General features: G+C 37.0%; 1 long non-coding RNA gene across 2 annotated transcripts in view; it reads left to right on the top strand.

The window, feature by feature from the left end:
- Positions 1-394: 394 nt before the first annotated feature.
- The window catches only part of LOC139363629 (uncharacterized), a 67,108-nt gene continuing 51,845 nt past the window's right edge, over positions 395-15,657 (top strand). For both annotated transcript variants that reach the window (XR_011624347.1, XR_011624346.1), the window contains exons 1-2: positions 395-923; positions 4,297-4,394. This is a non-coding gene — a long non-coding RNA (uncharacterized lncRNA). The remainder of the gene's footprint in view (positions 924-4,296; positions 4,395-15,657) is intronic.

The raw sequence follows: 15,657 nt of genomic DNA, 5'->3' as shown, positions 1-15,657 counted from the left end.
GCTCACTGCAACCTCTGCCTCCTAGGTTCAAGCGATTCTCTTGCCTCAGCCTCCCTAGTAGCTGGGATTACAGGCACATGCCACCACACCCGGCTAATTTTTGTATTTTTAGTAGAGACAGGGTTTCACTGTGTTGGTCAGGATGATCTCAACCTCCTGACTTCAAGATCCACCCACCTCAGCCTCCCAAAGTGCTGGAATTACAGGCATGAGCCACCGCGACCAGTCTGCAATTTTTAAAAATACCAATTTTGTATTTACCCACAGCCTAGAACCATGATTAACCCCTTTTGGATATTTAGGAAACTTGTTGAACTAAACTGAACCCTACTAAAGTATAGCACTTCCTCATTAACGTAGTGTATTAGTCTGTTCTCATGCTGCTGATAAAGACATACTCCAGACTGGGTAATTAATAAAGAAAAAGAGGTTTAATGAACTCACAGTTCCACGTGGCTGGGGAGGCCTCACAATCATGGTGGAAGGTGAAATACATGTATTTCGCGGTGGCAGACGAGAGAATGACAACCAAGAGAAAGGGTTTTCTCCTTATAAAACCATCAGGTCTCGTGAGACTTACTCACTCCCACGAGAACAGTATGGGGGAAATTGCCCCCATGATTCAATTATCTCTCACCAGGTTCCTCCCACAATACAGGGGAATTATGGGAGCTACAATTCATGATGAGATTTGCGTGGAGACAGGGCCACACCATATCATGTAGCCAAAATGCAGCATTTTGTAGGGGCAGGGTCTGTAGGTTTTTCTCTTTGTATGAAGAGACCAGAGATCGTAGAAATAAAGACGCTAGACAAAGAGACAGAAGAAAAGAAAACTGGGCCCGGTGGATCACTACCACCAAGACGCGGAGACCAGTTGTGGCCCCAAATGCCTGGCTGCGCTGTTATTTATCGGATACAAGGTAAAAGAGGCAGGGTAAGGAGTGTGAGTCATCGCCAATGATTGATAAGGTCACGTGAGTAGCGTGTCCACCGGACAGGGGGCCCTTCCCTGTTTGGTAGCGGAGGCACAGAGAGAGGACAGCTTGTGCCGTTATTTCTTCTATGCATTTCAAAGACTTTTAGTACTTTCCCTAATTCTGTTACTGCTATCTAGAAGGCAGAACCAGGTGTACAGGGTGGAACCTGAAAGTGAAACAGGAGCGTGACCGCTGAAGCACAGCATCACAGGGAGACGGTTAGGCCTCGGGATGGCTGTGGGTGGACCTGACTCATGTGAGACCTTCCACAAGAGGGGGTGGAGCAGAGTCTTCTCTAACTTCCCCCCGGGAGCGGGAGACTCGCTTTCCCGGTCTGCTCAGTAACGGGTGCCTTCCCAGGCACTGTCGTTACCGCTAGGCCAAGGAGCCCTCTAGTGGCCCTGTCCTGGCGTGACAGAGGGCTTACACTCGTCTTCTGGCCACTTCTCACTGTGCCCCTTCAGCTCCTATCTGTGTATGGCCTGATTTTTCCTAGGTTATAACTGTAGAGCAAGGATTATTATAATATTGGAATAAAGAGAAATGCTACAACCTGATGATTAATAATATTCATATATCATCATCTCTGTAATCTATTTCTAGTATAACTGTTCTTATTTTATATATTTTCTTTATTATACTGGAACAACTTGTGCCTTCGGTCTCTTGCCTTGGCACCTGGGTGACTTGCCGCCCACACATTTCAAAGTCAATGGTACACAGAATAGATGACATTTTAACAATGGTGATTTTTTTGTTTTCAACTTTCCTGTCTTGAATGATGTGTGTGCATGTGTGGGTGTGCGTGTGTGTGTGTAGACCTGAGTAGGAAGTATTTCTGAGGTATTTTGAAGACATACTTAAGATTTGGATTAGAGGTTATATTACTGAAGTTTTTACCACCTTCTCATTCTCATTATCTAGCAGTTGAGTTTTGTGTAAATAGGTCACTTAGGTTTAGAATCTCATTAAAAATCTTTCACACTGGGAGAAAAAGAATCATTGATCTGCTTTACGTTTTAAATATAACTTTTAAATTTTACAGAATTTTTTAAAACTTTGTCTACAGAGAAAGGCATAGCTCTGGTAATTATCTGCTTACGTTTCACAGATTATCTGAAGGATGTAAAATGTATCTATTGACATTTAAAAAGTTACTCTTTTGGCATCATTATTTGCTAATGAGCTTGTTTTGGAATGTTTGCAAGCTTATGTGACAGGATGGCATTTTATTATAAGAATAAGGTCAGCTGTGTTACTCAGTCTGTGAGAGAAAAAAGTCATCTTGAAAGGTGAAGCTATTAACTACATTTGACCTAAAACCTGCTTTATAATCAAGAAATGGCATCTTAAATTTATGTAGCTCCTGTAACCTATGAGGTGGAGTTTGAGCAATTATCAGGCAATGTCAGGAGGTAGGTTGTGGATGGGGATCACACATCACCCATGTTAAAGGTTGTGTTCAAGCTAATTTTTGAATGGCACCATCGCTATAATTTTAGAGGCAAACGGACTTAAAAGAGGGAATTCAAAGTCCACTCTGTTTCCCTGTGGTTCTTGTGCCTTCATCATCTGTCATCATTAAAGATTTCTGGATTGCTATGAGCAAGAGCTCTATGGAATAATCACACGCTATTTTTAGGCACTGCAGATGCCAAATTGGGCCTGGAATTTGGGTCATTAAGGAAAAAGGAGGTTTTGGAAATGTTTGAATAAATCTCTGAAATGACAAAATTTGTCTTTGATTAATCTTAGTCTTTCGACTGTAGAATAAATTGGAATGGAATAAATGTATTTAAAAAGAAGCGTCAGTCAGGGAAATAAATATTTTAACGTCATTGTATGTAAACATATTCCTTTCTGCCAAATGCATTAGTTTTATTACAATAATTAGCAAATTTATTTCGCCAATTATTAAGATACTATGTAAACGGTATCATAATTAGTATAACACTATTGTGTGAATGAGAAGAAAGAAAGAATGTAGCATTTTTCACAGGTGATTCTAAGAAAGGATTATGATTTTAGCATAATATAACATTATCCTGTAAGAGATGAGAAATATTTTGGGAAGTAGAGATGTGAAGTGTTATAATTTATCTCCCAGTAATTAGAAGAGCCCAATTGCATTTTTCCATTACTCTCTTGCATGCTTTAAGAAGACAAAGATAAAACATGGTCTATATAGAAGATAGACACAAGGAAATTCAGCCTCTATAAATGTCTTAGTCCATTTGTGTTGCTATAACAACATACCACAGACTGGGTAATTTATAAAGAACGAGGATTTGTTTCTCACAGTTCTGGAGACCAAGCAGTGCAGGATCAATGTGCCAGCAGATTTGTTGTCTGCTTACAAAATGGTGCCTTGAACACTAAATCCTGTAGAGAGGAGGAGCACTGTGTCCTCCTAGGACTGAAGTTGGAAAGGAAAAAGTGAGGAATTCCCTCTGCCAAGCCCTTTGATGAGGGACTCAATCACCTTCATGAGGTAGCACAGCAGCCCTCATGGACTCTGAAAGGCCCCACCTCTTAATACCATCATATTGATAGCACCTGAATTATGGAGGCACCACCTCAAACTATAGCAACAGGTATGACTAATTACCTCTGACCAGCTTCCCTTTTCTTGTCAGTGATGCACGTGAATTACAACTTGGCTCAGCTGACGTAAGAATCAAGTCTAGGCTAAGAGAGAGAAAAAAATAAAGAGACCGTGATAGTCCATGGTAATGCAGCCTATTTTGAGTGCGCATGAAACACTGCTGGGAGCAATGTTGCAGGTTATAGATTATCAGACTGCAGACTTCCCAAACTCGGTCATCTAATTATTTGCTCTTGTCTTCCTCACAGAAGGGTCCATTTGGCAGGAGAATTGTAATACATGGCCAGGCGCAGTGGCTCATGCCTGTAATCCCAGCACTTTGGGAGGCCGAGGTGGGCGGATCACAAGGTTAGGAGTTCAAGACCAACCTGGCCAACACGGTGAAACCCCGTCTCTAATAAAAATACAAAAATTAGTAGGGCATGGTGGCGGGCGCCTGTAATCCCAGCTACTCAGGAGGCTGAGGCAGGAGAATCACTTGAAACCGGAGGTGGAGGTTGCAATAAGCTGAGATTGCTCCACTGCACTCCAGCCTGGGCAACAAGAGTGAAACTCTGTCTCAAAAAAAAAAAAAAAAAGAATTGTAACACACTAGTATGTACAAGTAGAGATGAAAGGAAAGGAACCTGGAAGAAAGTGATGGTGTTTAAATAGCTTCACAAACAGATTGCCAATGTCCCAAGTGACCATTAGAATGCTTGTTTTCTGCAGGTAACTCAAGCCAGCCCAGCGATGACTAAGGGGACTCAATGGGGAAGAAAAGATAAGGGCCTTGTGGCAGCATCGAGGCGAAGTGGCAATATTGTGAGGTAAAAGTCAGAGCCAACTGAAAGAACCTTCTAGTCCTTCGTTAGTACTGTAGGAAAATGTCCTTCTTTCTGCAAAATATGACCCAATGTTGGAGAATTTGCTCTGACACATGAATAGGGAAGAGTAAATGAAGAGAATGAATTTGCTATCTTCATTTTGGTAACATTTTAATATTCTTATTTATTCTAATTGACATCTGTGTTGTAAAGTCACACAGTTTGGGAAGTATATAATGTGTTTCAGTACAAATATCCCATTTTAATACTCGCCTCACATTTTAAAGGTCTGTGTGTGTTGGGGGTAGAGATTGCAATACATTGCTATAAACGTAAGTATTAATGAAGGCCAACAAGTTTGAGTTGGGATATTTCAGTGAGAAAAAACCTATAAGTAAATAAAACACACAAAAAGGTACAAAACACTCTGATGCCCATGTCTCTGCTTTCTCAGATGTAAGATGAAATCCAAAACACATACCTCGTTAAACATGAAATAGATTCTGCTGGGGATGAGGATCATTATTTAAGTGATTTTTTAATACTGTAGCTCAAATTAAATCTTTAAGGTTTTACAGAATTAGAGCTGGTGTTACATGTTCAGTGCATGTAAGGTAACTGAAAATAGTGTTATAAAATAATATCTTCTATTTGATTTTCAGTTTCTGTTGCTAATTTTAATCTAGCAAGAATAAGATGGCACCTACATATTTGGACAGCACCTACTAAAAAACTGTCTTACCTATATATTAAATTTTAATTCTCACAATAGTCTTAATTATAGTAGTGCTATTGACTTTCTTTTTATAATTTACAAATGGCTATACCGGGACTCAGAGCTATTAAGAACTACCTCAGGTAACACAGTAGATGATGGAGCTATGTTAACATTCAAACCAACTTCAGAGACCATTGAAACCACCATTATACATTGTCTGTTTATGATGTGCTTACTAATTTGGAGGATTTCAGCATGATAGCATATAAATTCCGGCATAAAACTGATCCTCAACTATTTTATACTTCAAAGAGAGACTATACTATGATTAACAGAGTGGAATAAAGACAGTAATATCAGAAATAAGAATACTTTGTAGATTCAGAAAGTGTCTTCTTTCTCATCTCCTTTTACAAATATAACTAACTGAATAGCTCTCCATAATTTAAAATGATACAGTGACATCTCTGTATAAAATTTATTTATACACATCCTAAAACCTGTACAAGTACGGGAAGTTAGGTTAGGCACTTAAAAGTTATAAATAGCATCAAGAAAGACAAAACAGGGAGAGAGAGAACAGAAAGTGAGAGAGAGAGAGGATTTTAAGGAAGTAACTCTCATAAATTATCTAATTTTAAAATATCAGTTAAGTTATACAATAGCACATAGCTTTTTTATTAGCTATGAAAGTGAGTTTGGTTTGGTAACCATATCGTTGGTTATTATTTCACTTATTAAAATTGCTGTAAGTAGATTAGAAATCTTGAGACATGAGCTTGTAGTAATCTTGGTTTGCAGTGAATATTGTTTAAACTCAATGCTTTTCTTTTAAATAAAAATATTTGGTTAGTTTAAGGGTCATGATAAAATCAAGTATATCTTATTTTGCATTACTATTAATATCACCTCTTGGCTTGTATGTTGCCATAGATTCGTTAAAATGTCTTCTATTGCATACAAACCAAGAGGTGTTCAAACTTTTTACAGTCTTTGAGCTAAATGTGTCTTATGTGTATAATATTTTAAAATGTGGTTCCCTATATTCCAACAATATAAAGTAAAATTTTTAATTAAACAGTAATTTTAAAAAATAGATATTACTCTTACACTTTTAATATTTGAAGGGAAATTTGAAGCATTTTATGTATGGAAAATGAAAAGGTTATATTCAAATAAACTGGTTATTAATAACTTGATGGAATCCTAGGCTTAAAACATTTGCAAGAAATGTCAACTCGGATTTTTTTGTAATTATCTGTTCTATTTTAATGTCACAAATGAAATGGATCTTATAAACCTCTTAAAGCAATGGCATGTGATAACAATGAATGTTTTAAAAATAATACTATTTCTAAGACAAATTTGGAATGTCTGCTTTCTCTCCTTATTAAGGAGAATGTCAAAAACAATTTTGTATTTTAAATGTAGGCACTAATTTGATGCCTTATTTACAAGCATATTTACTCATGTTCTTATGGGCATGGTAATAAGGATTGTATACACATACTAAATAAATATATATTTTCCACTATAAACTCAAAAGTGTTCTCAGTGATAAACTGGCTATGTATATCTGATCTTGTCATTTTAGTTGTCTTAGCCATAGTTTTACTTTTTAACATCATCCTACTGAACTAATTAATATCTATGATCTTTTTTTTTTTTTCCTTCTTTTTTTTTTTTTGGAACTGGCTCACTGTAGTCTCCGCATCCCAGGTTCAAACAATTTTCCAGTCTCAGCCTCTCCAGTATCTGGGACTACAAGCATACACCACCACCCTGGGCTAATTTTTGTATTTTTTAGCAGAGTTGGGGTTTTGCCATGTTGGCCAGGCTGGTCTTCAACTCCTGGCCTCAAGTAATCCACCGCCAGGGTCTCCCAAAGTGCTGGGATTACAGGCGTGAGCCACTGTCCCTGGCCTCTACTGCCTTTCAAATCTACAAAACTATGCTGAAGACAAGATGGTAGTTGCTTGTTGTCATGTGTGAAGTTTACATTGTTTGGTGATAAATATTTTATCTTAGTGAAGAGTCACATATCCTGAAGTAAGAGAAACAACAGATGAATATAAAATAAGCAAACTACAATTAAGAAAAGGATTATTTTTTAGGTTAACAGGAATCTAATTTATTATTTGACTTATTCGCTTTCCTGTCTACATAGCTTAGCATGATAGCAAGTATATAACAGGAGTTTTGTGCTTGTTATTGAATAAAAAAATTGACATTATTTAAAATATTAACTAGTGGCCTCTCTAAAATACTTTGTATTTCTAATATTTATTCTGAACAGAGCAGCATTTCTTAATTTTTAATCAAACAGATAAATGTACATAATATCAAACAATAAATGGCATTCAAAGGCTACATATAAAAGTAGCCATGTCAAAACTGACCACATTCCACTTCCCAGCTCTGGTTCTTTGGGAATCACTCTTACCTTCTTTTATTTTCTTTTGGTGTTGACTTCATTTTTCTAAATGCTTGCTTTATTATTATTTCTTTTCTTTTCTCTTCTCTTCTCTTCTCTTCTCTTCTCTTCTCTTGTCTTCTCTCTCTCTCTCTCTTTCTTTCTCTCTCTCTCTTTCTCCTTCCTTCCTTCCTTCCTTCCTTCCTTCCTTCCTTCCTTCCTTCCTTCCTTCCTTCCTTCCTTCCTTCCTTCCTTCCTTCCTCCCTTCCTCCCTCCCTCCCTCCCTCCCCTCCCTCCTTCTTTTTTTTGCTTTCTTTCTTTCCTTCTTTCTTTTTTTTGTTGACAGTCTTGTTCTGTCACCCAGGCTGGACTGCAGTACTGCAATCTCGGCTCACTGCAACCTCCACCTCCCGGGTTCAAGTGATTCTCCTGCCTCAGCCTCCCAAGTAGCTGGGATTACAAGTGCATGCCACTACTCCTGGCCAATTTTTTGTATTTTTAGTAGAGAGGAGTTTCACCATGTTGGCCAGGCTGGTTTCGAACTCCTGACCGCAAATGATCCACCTGCATCAGCCTTCCAAAGTGCTGGGATTACAGGCATGAGCCGTTGTCCCCGGCAATTATTATTTCATCATAATAACAATTTGCATTATTTATTACTTACTATAATATTAATAGTAAATGAAGAGTTACTTGTTTAATATTTTCCCTCCGCTTTCTCTTATTCTACTGATATTATTCTATTAGTATTTTGTATTAAACCAGCAATCAATATTGCATATTATGAATATGTATATATTTTGAACAGCTGGTCCAGGAAGTTTCTTTTCTTATTTAACTCTAAATTTTTCTCCTGGAGTTTATAATATCCTCCTTTTGTAGTTATCTTATTATGTTCCTGTTTTTAAGTTCCTTTAACTACTGCAACAGATATATAAAAGACTTACTTAGATGTTTTCTAAGAATGTAAAAGACCTGGATATACATTAACTCCATTTATTTTCATAAAGATTTAATTCCTGGACTAGTGCCTCCACAAGCTTGTTGTAAAATGGCCAATGAGGACTCTCATTGTTTCTATTTTCAAAGTGTTTTTTTTTTTTTTTTCCTGAGCCCCTTGTCTTTTGTTGTTGTTGTTCCTTCCAAGAGATTTTTTTTATAGGATGAGGAAGCAAGATTTTTGAAAGTTGGTATTTCACAAAGTAACTTTTTCTAAACTCATATTGGATGGATAGTTTATAGAATTCTAGATCATAAATCTCTTTTTCTCAGATGTTTGAAGGGATTTCTTATTTTTTTCTGACTTTCTACTTTGCTATTTATAGTCTGATGCCATTCTGATTCTTGATTTATTATAAATGATCCTTCATTTTTCCCCCACGTAAGAAGATCATAGGACCTGTATTTTCATTGTTTAGAAATATTAATGATGCTTGGAACTAACTATCCTTTCATTTCTTGCATATGGTAAATAGTGTGAACTTTAAATCTAAAATCTTGCTTTTCAATGTTGAATTTGTTCTTATATTTTTTCTTTGAAAATATTCTCTCCATTGTCTTCTCTGCTTTCCAAACGTGCAATTTCCATTATTTGGATATTGAACATTCTGGAATATACCTCATTAAAATATTTTTCGAATATTTTCTATTTTTATTTTTACCTGAAACATTTTCTCAGTTTCATCTTTCGTATTATAAGAACATTTAAATACATATTTTAAAAATATCTTTCTTATTTTCCTTTATATATTTTTTCTAGTTGTTTAGTTATATTTCTCTTAACTTGCTAAGAACATTGCTTGCTTTCTCTTTTAAAATTTTCTTTAATTCCTAAATTGTCTGTTACCTCCAATCCGCCAGACTCTCTTAGGCCTTTTCATTTATTTGTTTTGGTCTCTCTAATATTAAAGCCTTTCTTCAAATATCTGACATCTCTGACTTTAACTCCTAAATTCAAGCAATAAAAAGTCAACTGACAACACTGTATGTGTGTTTGTGTCAGTGTGTGTGAGTGCGTGTGTGTGTGTGTGTGTGTGTGTGGTTTTCTGAATGCTGGACTTCAGTGAATGGTGACCAGGTGGATGAAATGCCAGGACTTTTTTTTTTTTTTTTCAAGAAATCCGGTAGTTGGAATGCATTTTTCTGGGACATCTCAGATCCAATACAAAAACTTTTATAGTCACCTGCTTCATAAAGGTGGGTGGGTATTTAGAAGCAGAGAGAGCTGGCAAACTCAATTTTCAGTATACTGACACATAAATACAAAGATTGAGTTTAGAGATTAAACTAATTCCTATGCAAACTTTGCCTCAGACATGCGTCTCATTCTTATGTTCCATTCTACCTGGGATTTTTGAGTATTCAATCTGCATAATTCTTCAGATTTACTTTTGGCTCATGTACTATTGGATCTTTTAAAAAGATTTGGTTAACAGATAAGATTGTATTATAAGTTTATCACTAGATTCTCTCTCTTTCTAGAAAATAGAACCCTTTCTTATTTTTGTGAGACTTTCTAGGAGTTCAATGTTCTGTTTCAGTTAGAATTCCTCTATAAAACAAATAGCACACTTAAAATGGGTAACAGGAGGAGAGTTGGAAAGAAGATCTCTCCACAATGGTGTGGGAAGGCACGATGTAAAGTAACCACAAGAGATCATGTAGTATTCCAATGGTTTGTGTCTTAGGTCATTCTTACGTTGCTATCAAAAAATACCTGAGAGTGGACAATTGATAAAGAAGAGTTTCAATTGGCCCACGTGAGAAACAAACACACTTGTCCAGACCCAAAGAATGAACTCAGAGACCCAGAAAATAGCAAAAGTGAAACTTTTAAGGACAGTCTTACAAGGTTGGGGGTCTGATAAGCAGGGACACCCAGTACAGTTTTTTTTTTTTTAAATTTTGTTTGTATTATACTTTAAGTTCTGGGGTACATGTGCAGAATGTGCAGGGTTGTTACATAGGTATACATGTGCCATGGTGGTTTGCTGTACCCATCAACCTGCCATCTACATTAGGTATTTATCCTAATGCTATCTCTCCTATAGCCCCTCACACCCCAACAAGCCCTGGTGTGTGATGTTCCCTTCCCTGAGTCCATGTGTCCTCATGGCTCCACTCCCACTTATGAGTGAGAACATGTGGTGGTTGGTTTTCTGTTCTTGTGTTAGTTTGCTGAGAATGATGGTTTCTGGCATCATCCATGTCCCTGCAAAGGACATGAACTCATCCTTTTTTATGGCTGCATAGTAGTCCATGGTGTATATTGACCATATTTTCTTTATCCAGTCTATCACTGATGGGCATTTGGGTTGGTTCCAAGTCTTTGCTATTGTGAATAATGCCACAATAAACATACGTGTGCATGTGTCTTTATAGTAGAATGATTTATAATCCTTTGGGTACATACCCAGTAATGGGATTGCTTGATCCAATGGTATTTTTAGTTCTAGATACTTGAGGAATCACCACACTGTCTTCCACAATGGTTGAACTAATTTACACTCCCACCAACAGCGTTCCTATGTCTTCACATCCTCTCCAGCATCTGTTTTTTCCTGACTTTTTAATGATCACCATTCTAATTGGTGTGAGATGGTATCTCATTGTGGTTTTGATTTGCATTTCTCTAATGACCAGTGATGATGAGCTTTTTTTTTACATGTTTGTTGGCTGCATCAAGGTCTTTTGAGAAGTGTCTGTTCATATCCTTCACCCACTTTTTGATGGGGTTGTTTGTTTTTCATTCACAATTGCTACAAAAAGAATAAAATACCTAGGAATACAACTTACAAGAAATGTAAAGGACCTCTTCAAGGAGAACTACAAACCACTGCTCAAGGAAATAAGAGAGGACACAAACAAATGGAAAAACATTCATGCTCATGGATAGGAAGAATCAATATCATCAAAATGGCCATACTGCCCAAAGTAATTTATAGATTTAATGCTATCCTGATTAAACTACCACTGACTTTCTTCAAATAATTGGGAAAAAAAAACTACTTTAAATTTCATATGGAACCAAAAGAGAGCCCGCATAGCCAAGACAATCCTAAGCAAAAAGATCAAAGCCAGAGATATCATGCTACCTGACTTCAAATATATTACAAGGCTACAATAACAAAAACAGCATGGTACTGGTACATAAACAGATGTATAGACCAATGGAACAGAACAGAAGCCTCAGAAATAATGACACATATCTACAACCATCTGATCTCTGACAAACCTGAGAAAAATAAGCAATGGGGAAAGGATTCCCTATTTAATAAATGGTGTTGGGAAAATTGGGTAGCCATATGCAGAAAGCTGAAACTGGATCCCTTCCTTACACCTTATACCAACATTACCTCAAGATGGATTAAAGACTTAAACATAAGACCTAAAATCACAAAAACCCTAGAAGAAAACCTAGGCAATACCATTCAGGACATAGGCATGGGCAATGACTTCATGACTAAGACACCAGAAGCAATGACAACAAAAGCAAAATAGACAAATGGGATCTGACTAAACTAAAGAGCTACTGCACAGCAAAAGAAGCGATCATCAGAGTGAACAGGCAACCTACAGAATGGCAGAAAACTTTTACAATCTATCATCTGACAAAGGACTAATATACAGAATCTACAAAGAACACAGTACAGTTTTTAACAAGCATTTTATCTGCTAGTGTGCAAGTCCCTCTCCAGGCTCCTCAAAGCCTGAATACTAGGGGGTCACAATCTTCCTGGACGTCATCTATTGGTTGTTGGGTAGGGGCTTTAGGTGTTCTTTTTAGGGTTATCTTGCTGCATTTTGTTGCAGCCCACAATGCATCACAATCCTAATTAGCTCAGGGATTTTTTTTATATACTTGACTTATGACCTAAGTACCTGGGCAGGCTTATAAGAATGGACAAAACAAGCTATTTTGCAGGCTAGTAAACTTTTACCTTAGACAACATTTTTGGTTCAGGTGAGGCCAACTAAAGGTGGGGTGGGGGTTAGTGAGGCCAACAAGCAGGCATTGGCTATCCACGCAAGGATCTGGTACATTCTATTTCTTTGCAGTTTGCTGACCTAAGCCGATTTAAGGCACTTTGTCTTGGAAATACACCACCGTATACATTATTTCCTTCAGCCATGGTTCTGCCAGCTGTACAGGAGGCATAGTGACATCTGCTTCTGAGAGGCTCTGGAAGCTTACAATCATGGTGGGAGGCCAAAAGGGAGCTTTCATATCACATGGTGAAAACAATAGCAAGAGAGCAAGCGGGGAGGTGCCACATACTTTTAAACAACCAGATCTCTCGAGGACTTACTATCACAAGGGCATCACCAAGGGGATGCTGCTAAACCGTTAATGAGAAATCACCCCCATGATCCAATCACTTGCCACCAGACCCCACCTCCAACACTGGGGATTACATTTGAACAGAGACACACGTGCAAACTATGTCAGTTGATAATATAGAAAAATATTTATAAGCATGGAACTGTTAATATTATTAAGAATGACATTGGAAAGTTGTATTTTCAAAGTATCTTTATAACTAAAAAACTGTTTTTCCAGATTGTTACCTCCATAAATGTGGGGGACCAAGTCTCTATTTCATTTAGATATGGTCCATTCTAAGAATAAACAGTAAGTCCTGGAACATTTAAATGTATCATATGGTTTTCATGGGAAACAAATATTTGGAGCCTGATCTTCATGTTTCCATGTTAGAACTAAGTGTATTTAAATGCACAATCTAAGGAACTACTTTGGTGACTTTTCCAAGGCCAAATACTAGTATCAGGGTATCTATTTCAGCTACATTTTTACAATGGCTGTTGGGATAGGCTAAATTTCAAACTGGTCCTGTGAAATTTTTATTCCTGGTGTGTATTCTCTGTATAGTATCCTCCCTTTGAGTACAGAAAAAACCTGTGAATATAAGGGAATACCACTCCTCTACTCAAGTCACTAAACAATTGACTTTAATTTTATCAAAATGGACATTACCCAGGTGAGTCTGACATAATCAGGTAAGTCTTTAAAGGGTATGAGCACCTCCCTGAAGTCAGTTTGCGGCTGATTATGAAGACACACCCTCCAGGGATTCCACAGCTACACGCAAGGAAGTAAATCTGTGAAGAGCCACAGGAGCTTGGGAAAGAACACTGGGCCCAAAATGAAATTACACCCAGCCTGACACATCAATTTCAATCTGGTGAGGCCTCGAGGGAAAAACTAAGCTAACCCACATCTGGGCCTCCTTATATATTGGAAACTATGCTAATAAACTTGTATTATTTCAAACTTTTAAGTCTTTAGCAATTTGTTGAGTAGCCAAAGAAAACTGATGCACTAAGCACAAAACACAAAGCTGAAGGCATTTTCACATTACATGACTTCAAACTATACTACAAGACTACAGTAAAACTCTGGAAGATTACCTGGGAAATACTATTCTGGCCATAGGACCTGGCAAAGATTTCATGATGAAGATGCCAAAAGCCACTACAACAAAAACAGGAATTGAAAAATGGGACCCAATTAAACGTAAGAGAATCCATACACCAAAAGAAACCATTGACTGAGTAAACAGAAAACCTACGGAGTGGGAAAAATATTTGCAAACTGTGCATCTGACAAAGGTATAATATCTAGCATCTGTAAAGACCTTAAACAAATTTACAAGAAAATACCAAACAACCCCATTAAAAACTGGGCAAAGGACATGAAGAGACATTTTCGAAAGAAAACATACATGCAGCTAACAAGCATATGAAAAAATGCTCAATATGCTAATCATTAGAGAAATGCAATCCATACTGTAATGAGATACCATCTCACACCATTCAGAATGGTCACTATTAAAATGTCAAAAAAAAAAAAAAAACGGATTCTGTATTGTGGAGAAGAAAGAATGCTTATACACTGCGGATGGGAATGTAAATCAGTTCAGCCACTGTGGAAAGCAGTTTGGTGATTTTTCAAAGAACTTAAAATAGAATTACCATTCATCTCAACAATCCCATTATTAAGTATATACCCAAAGGAAAATAAACTGTTCTACCATAAAGACACATGCATGTGTACATTCATCACAGCACTCATCACAATAGCGAAGACGTGGAATCAATCTTGATGCCCATCAACAGTAGACTGAATAAAAAAATGTGGTACATATACATAATAGAATACTATGCAGCTATAAAAAAGAATTAGATCATGTTCTTCATGGCAACGTGGATAGAGCTGGAAGCCATTATCTTAAGCAAACTAAAACAGGAACAGAAAACCGAATACTGCATATTCTCACTCATGAGTGGGAGTTAAACTCTGAATACATGTGGACACAAAGAGAAGGGAACAATAGTCCCTGGAGTCTACTTAAGGGTGGAGGCTGGGAGAAGGGTGAAGATAGATTAACTACCTATCAGGTGTAGTGCTTATTACCTGGGTGACAAAATGATATGTACACCAAACCCCCACGACACTCAAATTACATATATTAAAAAACCTGCACATATACCCCTGAATGTAAAATGAAAGTTTAAAAAAGAAAATGATGCACGAGTCTAGATATCTCTCATTCTATGATAGTTCAGTATTTCCTGTATGTCATTTTTTGTAAATATTCAATTCTTCTGACATAAATCTAGATAGATTTGTATACAATAATGTAAAATAATTTTCTATAACTAATCAGTTCCTATTTATCGAGATTGCAAGTAACACCTCTGAGCACAAAATGTCAAGTAACTCGTTTTTTTTTTTAAGTTTATCTTATTTTTAATTGGTACATAATATCTGTACACAGCTATGGGGTACAATGTGCCGTTTTGATACATGTATACATTGTATAATCATCAAATCATGGTGGTTAGCAAATCCATCAGCTCAACCATTTAACATTTCTTTGTGGTGAGAACATTCAAAGTCCTTTTTTCTGGCTATTCTGAAATATGCAATACACTCTTATTAACTAAGAAGTCACCCTAATGTTCAAGGGAACACTAGAGCTTGTTCTTCCTATCTAACTGTAACTCTGTAACCATTGACCAACCTCTTCCTGTCCTCCTTTTTCCTTCTCCTTCCAGCCTCTGCTAAGCACCATTCTACTCTATAATTCTATAAATCAGTTTTTAAGATTTTA

The sequence above is a fragment of the Macaca nemestrina genome, chromosome 6 (genome assembly GCF_043159975.1).
Source record: "Macaca nemestrina isolate mMacNem1 chromosome 6, mMacNem.hap1, whole genome shotgun sequence".
Taxonomy (NCBI): domain Eukaryota; kingdom Metazoa; phylum Chordata; class Mammalia; order Primates; family Cercopithecidae; genus Macaca; species Macaca nemestrina.
The sequence above is the reverse complement of the archived record's forward strand: the minus strand, read 5'-3'. Positions and strand labels throughout refer to the sequence as shown.